This window comes from Podarcis muralis, chromosome 1 (assembly GCF_964188315.1).
Source record: "Podarcis muralis chromosome 1, rPodMur119.hap1.1, whole genome shotgun sequence".
In the NCBI taxonomy this organism is placed as follows: Eukaryota; Metazoa; Chordata; class Lepidosauria; order Squamata; family Lacertidae; genus Podarcis; species Podarcis muralis.
Genome location: NC_135655.1, coordinates 8,961,992 through 8,975,091, shown reverse-complemented (window position 1 = coordinate 8,975,091; position 13,100 = coordinate 8,961,992). Strand labels below are relative to the sequence as shown.

Here is a 13,100-nt window from a genome sequence, read left to right as displayed (position 1 = left end):
CATGTCCTGATGCTCTATAGATTTTTTAAAAGCAAGGGCTCCAATGTTTTCTTCCTACCTCAAGCATGGTAAATCCAAGCCATTTACCTTAGGATAGGGGGAACTTAATGTATTCTTCCCAAAGTTCTGGTGGTTTCCTGCCTCTTAGAATGGAAGAATAGTGCCTCCTGCCCTGACATTATCATGTGCTAATACCCCTTACAGAGTCCTGCATGCTTTCCTAACTGCAGCCCCTTTCCCCCTTTGCTTACAAATAGAAGGGACTTGAATTATGAAGTAACATACCTACACCCACCAAGGCGCCTAGCAAAGGAATAGAATTTAAATGTGTAGATACAGATACCAGGGATAAACAAGTGAAGAAGGCCTTCTCTTCTGGATATACACTTCTTCAAGTTCTCTTCAACATTGTGTTGTTTGCTATCTGCATCATAAGGCCTGCTGTCAATTTTAGATTGTCTACCCACTGCAAGAGTGGCCATCACCTAGATTTTAAAAAAATTGTATGGTCTGCACAGTAGCACTCCTCTGTTCCATCAGCCTGAGCAATCTTTCAGCACATGTCCTGCAGATGTGCCTTTTAACTTCAGACTTTTATGATTGTTTTTTGTCCTAAGCATAATCTTCAACCTGCTCTATTTCTCTAACTTGTCTCAGCGAAATTCATCTTCAGTCCTACCTTTTTTATTCTTAATTTAGTTTAGTTAATTTAGTGGGCACCGGTCCCGCCCCTGGGGCAGATTGGACTGAACCCAAGGGGGTGCTAAGTTGTTGTTTTTCCTGAAAAGGGGGTGGTAGGCCAAATAAGTGTGGGAACCTCTGGTTTAGTTCTTCCAGGATTTATTTTGGCTATTATGACTGTATCATCAACATATTGTAGATCCTCTGTTAACATTAATTCCCCTTTCTGGCCAATAAAGCTTTTAAAACACATCTTTCAAGGCAAGCGTAAATTAGCTCAGGTGATAAGTTATCTCCTTGCCTTATGCCTCTTTTCAAATGTACTGGATTGGTATTTATATGGAGATGATAAGTTGCTGGTGCCTTGTCTGCTATTTCTTGTAGTAGCTGGTTGCATCTGATATCAATTCTGCAATTCTGTAATGGCCACTGTAATGTCCAGGTTTCAATAGTATCAAAGTCTTTTTCCTAGTCAATGAATCCAACATATATAGGTATAGTCGTCACATTTTTCTATCAACATTTTCATGGTTAATAGATTATCTGCTGTAGAATATGCTGCCAAACACATAAACTTCATACAGTGTTTGACTTGCATATAATGGGTTGGATCCAAAGGTATATTCCATGTCCTTTCATGCAAAATTGGGACATAATTTCTGTCAACTCTCCCCTCCTGACTAGTCCACACCCTCTTGTGTTACTGACAAAGTTTCTTGCTTCTCAGCAACAGGTTTTTGTGTAGCTCTGGTGGCCATAATACTGGGTAGAGAAAGTTCCACTGTTAAAGTTTCCAAATTTCAGACAATATCAGAAGTGCCACTAGATTAGCCTGAAGTGGTCTGCATCTATTAACACTTATTTTTACTATGTATGTAAGGTGGTGGTGGTTCAATTTAACAAGAGCAAGGAAGCAAGGTAAAATGTTATCTTTCACTCAGTGTTCGAAACTCCCATTGTTCTAGGCCAGGCATAGGCAAACTCGGCCCTCCAGATGTTTTGGGACTATAACTCCCATCATCCCTGACCACTGACCCTGTTAGCTAGGGATGATGGGAGTTGTAGTCCCAAAACATCTGGAGGGCCAAGTTTGGGGATGCCTGTTCTAGGCACATTTTGCGACAGGGAATTTCATTAGTATGAGCAGTTTCTGAGCTCTGGGTGCAGAACTGTGCCTAAGATTTCAGATTTAAACTGCAGAGTAGAAGGAAAGAAGGACCTTTTTCTACCTCCCTACTTCCAGCTACTCTTTGAAGACTGGAGAAGAGACCATCTTAAGAGTATTAGGGGGGTGGGCAGGGGAAGGACAAGACCATGTGAAAAATGAACATAATATTTAGCTGCAGTTCATTCATTTTCAGCTTTGCATTCTTGTTATTAAAAAAAACGCCTAGACATTCCGTTGTTGGGTCCATAAACTAGGTTTAAGGTGCCATTTAGCGCCAAACTTTCACACCTCAGTTTCTAACACTGCTTTCACTAGAGCAGGAGTGAGAAACCTGTTGTCTTCCAGATGTACTTGGACTCCCAACTCCATTTAGTCCCAGCCAACTTAGTCAATCGGAACGCGGGTGGCGCTGTGGGTAAAACCTCAGCGCCTAGGACTTGCCGATCGCATGGTCGGCGGTTTGAATCCCCGCGGCGGGATGAGCTCCCATCCTTCGGTCCCAGCTCCTGCCCACCTAGCAGTTCGAAAGCACCCTTAAGTGCAAGTAGATAAATAGGTACTGCTTTATAGCGGGAAGGTAAACGGCATTTCCATATGCTGCACTGGTGCCGGTTTGCTAGAGCAGCTTCGTCACGCTGGCCACGTGACCCAGAAGTGTCTGCGGACAGCGCTGGCTCCCGGCCTCTAGAGTGAGATGAGCGCACAACCCTAGAGTCTGTCAAGACTGGCCCGTACGGGCAGGGGTACCTTTACCTTTTACCTTTAACTTGGTCAATCATCAGAAGATGGTGGGAGTTACTGCCTAGCAACATCTGGAGGGCTATAGGCTCCCCATCCCTATATTGGAGTTTAGAGCAGCTAGTTCATCCAATAAGATATTAATCTATGTTAAGACATTTTTAAACAAAATGCTGACATCACATTACTGGTCATGATATAAACAAATTGTGTCTTCTGTTGTAGAGTTCAGTTTTCTAGTCTAGTGTTGTTGTTGTTGTTTTTTGGGGGAAATCACCTTGAAACAAATATAACATTCTGATATAAATGTGAATCACTGTGTTTTATAGTTATTGATCCAGAAAGGCATATAATACCAGTCTTTTGTGTACTTAAGTCAATGCAACTTCTCACATGTGTAACAGTTAAAATATGTGCAGCAATACTTGGATGAAAGCCAAAGCTGCTTATGTAAAAGCATGAAAACACATTTGCTGAGTTTTGCAAAGCAAACATAAAGGAGATAAAGAAGTAATATATTACTTTACCTAGCTTGGTTCAATCTTATCCAACTGAGGAAAGTTTCATAGACTCGCAGAATTGTAGAGATGGAAGGGACCCTTATCCAATCCAACCCAATGCAGAGCAAGAACCTCAACTAAAGCATCCATGACAGATGGCCATCCAATCTCTGCTTTAAAACCTCCAATGTTGATATTTGATATTTAACTAAATTGTAGGTGCTGACAGATACCCAAATTCATTTTAATTTATACTACCTTTTTATTTAGACAGCATTTCAATTTCAAACTGATCTTATAACCACAAGGAGGTACTTTTGTTCAAAGTTTATTAAACTAGCGTTCTCTGTTCCAAGGAAACTTTTATCTGTTCATATTTGACACCACATTTCATTTCCAAAGTATCTTTTGAATACTAGCCTTTGTAAAAATTCAGATGCAAAGCAAAGTATAGGCTCAAGGAATCAGGAGGAATAAATGGGAGATGTGGGGAGGAAAAAAGATCAGCATTAAAGGCAAAGACCAAAGATGGAGGATGTGTCCCTAGTTTGCAATCAACGTTCGAGTGATATTTCTGATTGACTGCTTTAAGGGGTCAGGGAAATCCTTTTTGGGTGAAGCAGGGCTCAAGCTGGCAAGTCTTCTCTCATGTATGGGTTAAAGCTACAGATACTGATTACCTTGGGATGCTCAGGTGCCCTTTAGATGTAGCAATGTGGTTAGCTACTTTCCTATGACGTGATCCCACATGGATGGGATAATGCAACCATATACTGTAGATAGGGCTAATCATTGAGTCTTTACCACAGCATTGAATTCCAAGACCCACATGATAAGCCACACTGCCATATCATTCAGACACAGCTCCTAGATATCATGTCACCTAAAGGAGAAACATCCCCAGATACTCTATGTAGACTTGAAATAGAGACAAAAGCTTACTAAAATTCAAAAGCAAGCACCAATTACCGAAAAGAACAAAGGCTGTGGGATCCACCTGCTTTTCACAAATGTGCTACTTAAGTTATCAGTGTTATACTGTCTTGCTTAATTTAGTATTCCAGAAACAGAAATATGAGAGGTCTGACCTTATGACTATTTTGCTAAACAATTAGGATCACTGTACTGACATCAAGAAACAAATGCTTTAATTCATTGGGATAATGAACATACCCAGGACATCAGGGCATGCAACTGGGTGAGAAACGATGCTATCATCATTAACATGTTGCTTTCTAAGCAGTAGTACAGACTAAATAGGAGTGGCAGATAAAACTGATGGAATGCGCGGATTGAATAATAGAAGCAGGAAAATGAATTAAAATGAAATTAGATATAGGGGGAATTTAAAGGGGGATTGAGCTTTTGAATATGTAGTTAGATAAAGAAAACTAAAATGAACCATGGAAAAAGGGGAACGGAAGTATTGAAATGCTCTTATGTAATCTGTTGTTTGTTGTAAAAGAGAAAATGATAAATAAAATACTATTAAAAATGTTGCTTTCTAGCCATCATAGAGCCAGCTACATCAAAAGAAACCTAAGTTGTTATAGGTGTCAGTACCCACTCAGAATGGCATAACAAAGCACAAAACAGACATACAACCCTACTTACCTGCCACACAGCACACTGTGGTAGCTACAGCAGCATACCAATATTGCAAGTCTTTACATCAAGAAAACTCAATTTAAGTGGTGTTTCCCCCCCCCCAAAAAAAGCTGAACTATGCAATGCATGCAACACCACCCCAAAAAGTATCCCACGACTGCCTTTTCTTATGAAAGCTGCCACCCTATTTTTACCTGTCCCAGTGAAGTTCACCTTAGTTCATATGTATAGGTTTGCACTATAAAGCAGGAAACATTTCTGTACTGCATTCTTTGCTGCCAAAGCTGTGTCCAAAGCAGTGAACATATAAAAATAATTAGTGTGATTACATCAGTAAAATAATTTAAAACACCATCAACAGCAATTAAAACAGTTTAAAAAAAGGATACACAACAGCATCCATAATGTGAGCCACTGTGGTATGCACCAGAGAACTGGACTTTGGTTAGAGTGTTTTAGGTTCATACTCCCTACTCAGATAATAAATTTCCTGGGTGACCTTAAATTATCTCTCAGCCTAGCATATCTCATTGGCCAGATGTAAGATCTTATTTATTATTTAAAGTACATTCTTTGGACTCAATATGAGGCAGCTCACAAAAGATCCAAACACAACATAATATAAAAAAAATTACAGGAGAAAATATTAAGAACTGAAACAGCAGCAGAAATAGACATCCAATCACTAGTTAGCACTAAATAGCCTTCCGAAGGTCAAAGAGTCTAAACCAACCATTAAAACACCAGAGAAATGGTCAAAGATACTGCCCAAAGATAAAGATGTCAGGCCATCACACTAAAGCAAGAAGCTGCGACAAAAGTGATGATGATGCCAAAGTGACTATGTAAGGGGTTCTTAAAGCAACCAACGCTTTGAACTCTGTCCAAATTTAGGCAACCAATGAAGTATATGCAGCTTGCTCTTCGCTGCATTCTGCAACAGCTTCCAGACTAACATTTTACAGTTTGCATGTTTAAAACTGTTTTTTCAAAAATTTATTCTTTGGGATAAGCTTCCTTATAGAGAATCTAATCACTGGTGCATCTAGTACAGTACTATCTACAGGTGGCAGTTCTTTGAAGTCTGAGGATTAAGGTCTTTGCCAGACCTGCCACCTAAGCATTTTAATAGGAGAAGCCAGGGACCAGATGTAGGGTCTTCTACATATGCTTCATCTGCCCTACTCACAAAATGAGGCCTTTCTAAAGAGTTATAATGTAGTTTCATAGCATTTAACCAACTTTGGTTTTCTAATATAAATCTATTAGAATTTTATAGAAATATAATCTCAAATCTGACAAATAGTCTAGAAGTCTACTAAGATTACTGATGACTAGATTGATGAAGGTACTGAAGTAAATCTAAAATTCTGAGCTCAGTCACTAATCCCCACAAAAAGTAGAAAGTGGACTTGGTTTCCGGTCTCACCAGATTAGGAACCCAGTTCTATACTTCCTCGCTCTACTGGTCAAACTCCTTCCCTCCAATGCAGCACGATTCCCAATCTTGATACAGAACTGCTTACAGCAGGCATCCCCAACCTGCAGCCCTCCAGATGTTTTAGCCTACAACTCCCATGATCCCTAGCTAACAGGACCAGTGGTCAGGGATGATGGGAATTGTAGTCCAAAACATCTGGAGGGCTGAATGTTGGGGATGCCTGGCTTACAGGTTAGTAGTTTCCACATTAAGGAACATTTGAACCACTTCCCTCACTTTCCTCTAATCATTTGTTGAAGCTGCTATCACATATATATTGCGTTACACCAGAATGAACAATGACCTACCTCACAGGACTGTTGAGAGTAGATGTGAAATTAGCCACTCTCCTAGAACAAGTGATTTATTCTAGACAAGTAGCTAACCAGATCTATGGGCCATCTGTATATATACCAGCTAAGAAAAGATAACAATTCTCAGGAAATGGTTTCTAGAGACCACAAAAGCTTACATTATAATTAATTTGTTTTATGATGTAAAAAAGGAGGGTGCGGCAACCGACTAATATAATAAAATAATAATAATAATAATAATAATAATAATAATAATAATAATAATAATAATAATTTATACCCCACCCATCTGGCTGGGCTTCCCCAGCCACTCTGGGCGGCTTCCAACTGAATATTAAAAACAGTACAGCATCAAACATTAAAAACTTCCCTAAAGAGGGCTGCCTTCAGATGACTTTTAAAAGTAAAATAGTTGTTTATTGCTTTGACATCTGCTGGGAGGGCGTTCCACAGGGCAGGTGCCACTACCAAGAAGGCCCTCTGCCTGGTTCCCTGTAACCTTACTTCTCGCAATGAGGGAACCGCCAGAAGGCCCTCGGCACTGGATCTCAGTGTCCGGGCTGAACGATGGGGGTGGAGACGCTCCCTCAGGTATACTGGACCAAGGCAGTTTAGGGCTTTAAAGGTCAGCACCAACTCTTTGAATTGTGCTCGGAAACGTACTGAGAGCCAATGCAGATCTCTCAGAACTGGTGTTATATAGTGACCCCTCTAGAACTTTTTACCATGACACATGTACACACAGATGGGTAGACTCACTGCTAAACTTGGAAGTAATCTGAAAGGCTAGTGGAGAAGATGAATGAAGACAAAGCCCAAAGAATGAATAAAAAATGAGCGCCATTAGAGCAGCATTTCTCCAACTTTGGTCTCCAGCTGTTGTTGAACGACAACTCCTATCATCCCTGACCACTGGTCCTGCTAGCTGGGGATGATGGGAGTTGTGATCCATCAACATCTTGAGGCCCGAATTTGAGAAACACTGCACTAGGGTTGGCCTTAGACCTGAAAAAGAGGAGTCCCCACAGCAGTGTCACGATGTGGCTTTTAATATAGTCACTATCTTAGTTCCTCAACCACAAAATGGAAAGATTTTTCTAATGTAGGTAGTTCCTTAAGGACACTAGAGAATGTGAGGACTCTTTATAGTAAAACGTGGGGTGGAATTCTATGCAGTGCTAAATGGAGTTTGTGTCCAGGGAACAAGTACACTTCTGCAACAGGACTTTCTTCTCTATCTTCCCCCTGTGCACCTCCCTAAAGCTGTTCTGGGGGTTCTACCAACCCTCCAGAGCAGGCTTAGGGGGCATAAGGGGAGGAGAGGGGAGGACTGGACCTTGTTCCACAAACACAACAATTTAGCCCAAGATAATTATCACTTAATCCTTAATATATTATATGGAAGAGAAGTCAGTAGGATTTGATTGCCATACAGTTGCTTTATAACAGGGAGTGAAAATCATATGAGCTTTCAACCGGAATAAGCAAAGGCTCTCATAGGGGTTCCGGCAATAAGCCCAGCTCCAGTGGGTGGAAAGTGGTATGATGAGAGTTCTTAAACTATTTTGCCATGTTTAGTATTAGTCTCTAGCTGTCATCTGCATGTATAAATATTCCACCCATCTGGCTCTTGAAAGAAAGCAGAACCCCAGAGGAAGATTACCTGGCTACGCTATATCCTCACATATTCCCTATATTCTGCCAAACTGTGCTTCTAAGCACAGTACTCATTTCTACTATTTACACAGCTTTATAAAGGGAAAGGAAATTTGACAGCTCAACTACTTCCATTAGGGCTCTTCTGAGGAGTGAAATCTTACCTTCACTCTTAGGGACTGACAACGCCTTCAACAGCACAAGCACTGCAGCACTGTCTGCAGACTAAGGGAAAATATGCTAGGTCACATTTCTAAACATCATTATAACAGTAGTAATTGAAGAGAGTCTTTTCAACTTCTTTTTCAACCTGAGAACTCAAAACACATGTGAGGAAAATGTGTGTCTACTAGGTCATGGCAATAAGCAGTGCTTTTTTCTGGGGGGACGCAGGGGTATGCATACCCCTAAACATTTTGTGAATCTAAGTTTGGCCTCATTGAGGGGTAGTATTTCAATATGAGTAGAAAAATGAGTACCCCTAAGCATTTTTTTAGAGAAAAAGCACTGGTAATAAGAAACTGTTCTCTGCATGTTCCAATATAGATACCTGCTTTAACAAAACACGTTTGCAGTGATTCCTCAATAAGCTGAAGAGATTCAATTCTTGTTTGTGAGGAAATCACATACTCTAACTAGTACATCATAAGATGGACAATCATCACACTGAAGTAACTAAGCAACTTGCTGTTTTCTACAACAAAATCTGAATCCTAAACCCAAAATCTGTGTTTTAAAAATTATCCCCTTTTATAGAATTATGAAACGATCTGTATTTTAAACTACAAGCACCAGAAATGTGTATTCTTATCAAATTACTTAAACGCAAGACTGCATAATGGATCCAAAACTTAACAACCAAGTCACAGCTTTTGTGGCTCCCCCCCCTTATAGCTAAGAAATGTCTCATGAAATCTGGGGGTGAGAAGGCTAAGCAAAATTTACACTGATCAGGAGTTGCGCTTCTGTGCCATATATAACTTTATGCCCCTCCCCAACTACTAAAAGCAGAACACAACAAATATATGCAAACCTGCTTGTGTTGCATAATGCGTGCGCACACACACAGAGGCTACAGAATTCATAGTTGCTTGGTGCAGAATCTGGAATATTTTTAGCATGAAATAGACAGAGCCAAAATCATAACATGCGCCATAAATAACTATAGCATCACTGTTCTGTTTTAAAAAAAATTGCAGACTTGAAAAAAATATAATAAATTACCTTTTGCATTTCAATGGGCAATAGTACAGCCCTCTGAAAACAGCATCTCACACCCACTTCCACTATTCAAAGTATCACAAGAAGCGGCACATTTACATAACCCTTTTTTTGTTTGGGTTCATTTCCCTTTCCCACACCTTTTTTTTCTTCTAAAAGAGACAGCAATAGCTGTGTGTGTAGGAAGGCAATCACTGAGGCAAACTGCTTCATAAATATTGCACATCTGAAAGTATATACCTAGCAAAGTGGATGATGCAGCAGGGTGGGGCGCTTTATAAATAGACTCATTTATTAATGGTTCTCTGTGAATGATAGCAGAATGCTTTGCAGGAGGAGGAGAATGTGTGCTTATAACCATTATTAATAAATCCTGGCAGACAGCAAGCTTTTTCGCCCACCACCATCCCTCCAGGGGAAGATACAGACATCCAGCTACGTCATCACCGGATTGGGTTGGCATGAACAATGAACACAGAGGAATCAAATCCCAAACATTTGGCTGCCTTCTACACACACACACACACACACACACACAGAACTAAAACCTTTCTCTCCGTTTCAGATTGCGGTGCTAAATAAATAAGTTCTGCCAAAATCAAAGAGTCTTCTTCCCTCCCACAAGGAAACGCGTAAAGACTTGCCTGTCAGATTTAGCGCCCTGTATATACTAAAAGCTCAGCACATTGGGGTGTTTAAAATAAACTGAAGAAAAGAGCATGGTTTGGCTTAGGAATAACAGAATCAGAGTTGGAAGGGCCTCTGAGGGCCACCTAGTCCAACCCCCTGCAATGCAGGAATCTTCAGCCCAACCTGGGGCTCGAACCAACGACTCAGAGAGCAAGAGTCTCTTTGCACTAGGAACTGACTTACTTTTAAGGCCTCCCATTTCACACCCACCCACATACATACATATACCAGTAAGGAAAAGTGGGGGTGGAATTAACTCGCCAACACCAGGAACTGAAGGCATTTAAGTGTCTCTCAGCTACCCTGGTTCCTTTCCCCCTCTGCTGCCGCCTTTCCCCCCACACTCCCAAACCCCCCTGCAGGATTTCCGACTGTAAGCTCCTAGGGGCAGATCCGTGCACGGAAAGCATCCGATTCCCAGAGCCAGTTTGCCACCGTCTCTGCCCCACCCCCCAGCAGCTCCGTGTTTTAAAATGCCAGCTGCTGGCGGCGGGGGGGGAGGGGGGGTCCGGGTCCGCCGGATCTTTTGAGGAGGATTACAACACAGAGAGAGACGCCTCATCCTCGACGACACGCAGGCCGGGCGCCTCCTCGCCCTTCCTCCCCACTGGCTTCCAGGCCCAAGATCCAGGCGGCGGCCTCCTCCGCCTGGGCCTTTCTCTCTCCCTCCGCCCAGGCGCACCCCAAGGCCTCCCCGGCCACCCTCGGGGCCTCCACTTACCCTACGGGAGAGGGGGCTCTGAGTGGGCGCTCCGAAGCGGCGCAGGGAGGAGGCCTGGGCCAGACCGGGCCGAGCCGGCGAAAGCGGCCTCTCTCGCCTCAGTTCATTCAGACGGGGCGAGACGATGGCGGCGGCGGCGACTGCGGCGAAGGCAGCCGCGGCCGCTGTTTGTGCTGCTGCTGCTGCTCCTGGCTGGCCCTAGCGGGGAGCCGAGCGCTCATCTCGCCCGGCCTCCCCGTCGCCCACCCCTCCCCTCCCGCGCCGCACGCGGGTCTCCCCTCTCCCCCTCGCGGCAACGGCGCCTCACGCGCTTCCCCGTCTTTCCGCACCCCACCAGCACCCGCCTCAACTCCGCTTCAATTCCCTCAGGCGGGCGGGCGGGCAACCGAAGCAAGCAAGCAAAGGGTCGCGCACGCGCAAAGAGAACCACCCAGCGCGCGAGGGAGAGGGGAGGAGGACGACGTAAGCGCGGAGCGGAGAAGACGCCGAAAGCGCGAGCTCGCCTCGCCACACCGCGCGTGCGCGGGGTGAGTCGGCTGTATAACAAGGCAGGGGAAGGCACGCCCGCGCGAGAGAGAGAGAGAGAGAGACGAGGGGGAAAGGGAACTCTCCCGCCGGCCTCCTATGCCTGGCCTGCGTACGTGCCGTGCGTGCGTGCACGCGCAGTTGTCTCTCCCCCCCTCCCCTACTAAACACGCAAGCACGCACGCCGGCTCGAGCTTGCGCTCCCCGAGCGGCCAATGGGCGCGCGATTTCTAGCCTTTTGCCCCGCCTCTCCCCTCCGTCCGTCCAACCCCAAGCCCGCGTCTCCTTGAGTAGCAGCTTTCGACGGTCGTTGGTCGTTTTTCCCCTTTCGTATCGCCGGCTGTGGCGCAGCGCGCGGCGAGAGCCCGGATGTTGGGGCTGGCTGAGGAGGGAGGCGAGGCGGAGTTGTTTGCTGAGGCCGGGTGGTTATTACATCACCCTCGTCCCTCAGCGGGCCTTCCTCTTCTCTCAGGGCTGAGGGAAGCTTTGGAAATAGAGAGAGAAAGCGGCCAGGCGGGCACAGCCCACCACACGCTTCTGTTATTAATAGCATTAGTATTTGTATTAGTATTTACTGGTGCTGGTGAAATAAATTTATGGCGGGGGTGGAGGGGAATAGCAACCGAAACATTCGCTGCTGTTTACATAATACACGCCGATTTCCCGCCCACCCTGGAGTGAGGGTGCAGCGCGTTCGTCGTGTTTTCTTCCCTAAACGGACACGCTTGCACACAAAAATCCCCGATAAAACTAGCCTCTTCCACAGCTTCTGGTAGAGGAAAAAACAGGAATATTTGTGCCTGGGGTGCGGGTGGAGATTTAAAACACGGCAGACCTCCCTCAGAACAAGTAGCCCTACAGGGCAGGTCAGAAATACAAAAGGCTGAGGAAAAGATAAAGTGATTTAGGAGAAAAAGCAGCAGGAGCAGAACCACTGCTCAGGAAGGTAGAATAAATAATAGTAATGGTAATAATACAGGCATATACAGTACATGTGAAAGTATCAGGAGACCCCACTAACTACAAATGAATTTTATTTTATTTTTTGCCTTAGCGTAGAACCAATGTACCTCAAATCCAGAGGACCACGAGTGGAGTTTGTTTATCTAAAAGATTTACCCCTCACTTTTCCTATAAATAGTAAAAGGGGCGACTAAAGTCATCACTTGAAACAGTTGATATTGCTAATTACCGAAGTCAGCACAGCATAAAACAACATTCAAAAAGCATCTGCAGGAGACAGAGCGATGCCTACAAATAAGCAGCTCATCTTGAGCCAGCTATTAAATCCAGATGTTAGAAGCCAAAAGCCTTTGAGGGGGGCATTTTGTCATCCACCAAAATTTATAGGGGGAGCCGAGACAAACTTCCCTCAGGAGGGATTTTCGGAGCTGTGTACACAACTATAGACAAGGTCTATCTTTTGTTTCAGCCAATAATGCCCAAATCTTAATGGCTACCAACCCTAATAGCAGGGCCGGCCCAAGACATTTCAGCGCCTGAGGTGAATGAACCACAAAATGGCATCCTTCCTTGCTGCCAGGGAACAAAGGGTGAGTGGTGAAGATCTACATTGGGATTTGCTGCACTTCTGGATTCTGCTACCTGAGGTGGTCGCTTCACCTTACCTCTTGGGTGGGCCGGCCCTGCCTGATGCCTCTCTTCTACCTCCACTGGCAGAGGCTGTATGCTTTCGAATAGCAGGTGCTGGAAACTGCAAGAGGAGCGAGTTGCTGCTGCACTCAGGTCCTGCTTGCAGGCTTCCGATAGGCATCTGGTTGGCTGCTGTAAGAACAGC

General features: G+C 44.1%; 1 protein-coding gene across 3 annotated transcripts in view; it reads right to left on the bottom strand.

The window, feature by feature from the left end:
• The window catches only part of PPM1A (protein phosphatase, Mg2+/Mn2+ dependent 1A), a 40,814-nt gene extending 29,467 nt beyond the window's left edge, over positions 1-11,347 (bottom strand). The window contains exon 1 of one of the 3 annotated variants that reach the window (XM_028738414.2): positions 10,778-11,347. The gene's annotated coding sequence lies outside the window, so the exon portion shown is untranslated. The remainder of the gene's footprint in view (positions 1-10,777) is intronic. The other 2 variants (XM_077921613.1, XM_028738330.2) reach the window with 2 other exon arrangements.
• Between the last annotated feature and the right edge of the window lie 1,753 nt (positions 11,348-13,100).